The sequence below is a fragment of the Ambystoma mexicanum genome, chromosome 6q (genome assembly GCF_040938575.1).
Source record: "Ambystoma mexicanum isolate Mex_15411 chromosome 6q, UKY_AmexF1_1, whole genome shotgun sequence".
NCBI lineage: Eukaryota > Metazoa > Chordata > Amphibia > Caudata > Ambystomatidae > Ambystoma > Ambystoma mexicanum.
Genome location: NC_090937.1, coordinates 194,340,512 through 194,341,701, shown reverse-complemented (window position 1 = coordinate 194,341,701; position 1,190 = coordinate 194,340,512).

The window sequence follows — 1,190 nt, the reverse complement described above, 5'->3', positions numbered from 1 at the left end:
CCTTACCCTCTTGATGGCACTCTCGGTGCAGCACCTCTTCCGGTGTGTATTTCTTTCTGCTTTACCCTGTGGAAGGCACTCTCGGTGCAGGACCTCTTCCGGTCTGGATTTCTTCCTGCCTTACCCTCTGGGTGGCACTCTCCGTGCAGCACCTCTTCCGGTCTGGATTTCTTCCTGCCCTACCCTCTGGGTGGCACTCTCCGTGCAGCACCTCTTCCGGTGTGGATTTCTTCCGCCTTACCCTCTGGGTGGCACTCTCGGTGCTGCACCACTTCCGGTGTGGATTTCTCCCTGCCTTACCCTCTGGAACGCACTCCCGGTGCTGCACCTCTTCCGGTGTGGATTTCTTCCTGCCTTACCCTCTGGAAGGCACTCTTGGTGCAGCATCTCTTCCGGTGTGGATTTCTTCCAGCCTTACCCTCTGGGTGGCACTCTCAGTGCAGCACCTCTTCCTGCTTTAGTCTCCGGAAGGCACTCTCAGTGCAGCACCTCTTCCCGTGTGGATTTCTTCCTGCCTTACCCTCTGGAAGGCACTCTCGGTGTAGCACCTCTGCCGGTGTGTATTTCTTCCAGCCTTACCCTCTGGAAGGCACTCTCGGTGGAGCACCTCTGCCGGTGTGCATTTCTTTCTGCTTTACCCTCTGGACGCCACTCTTGGTGCAGCACCTCTTCCGGTCTGGATTTATTCCTGTCTTAACCTCTGGGTGGCACTCTCCGTGCAGCACCTGTTCCGGTGTGGATTTCTTCCTGCATTACCCTCTGAGCAGCACTCTCCGTGCAACACCTGTTTCGGTGTGGATTTCTCCCTGCCTTACCCTCTGGAAGGCACTCTTTGTGCAGCATCTCTTCCGGTGTGGATTTCTTCCTGCCATACCCTCTGGGCGGCACTCTCCGTGCAGCACCTGTTCCTGCTCTATTCTCTGGAAGGCACTCTCAGTGCAGCATCTCTTCCCGTGTGGATTTCTTCCTGCCTTACCCTCTGGGCGGCACTCTCCGTGCATCACCTGTTCCTGCTTTATTCTCTGGAAGGCTCTCTCAGTGCAGCACCTCTTCCTGTGTGGATTTCTGCCTGCCTTAGCCTCTGGGCGGCACTCTCCGTGCAGTACCTGTTCCAGTCTGGATTTCTTCCAGCCTTACCCTCTGGGCGGCACTCTCAGTGCAGCACCTCTTCCTGTTTTATTCGCTGGAAG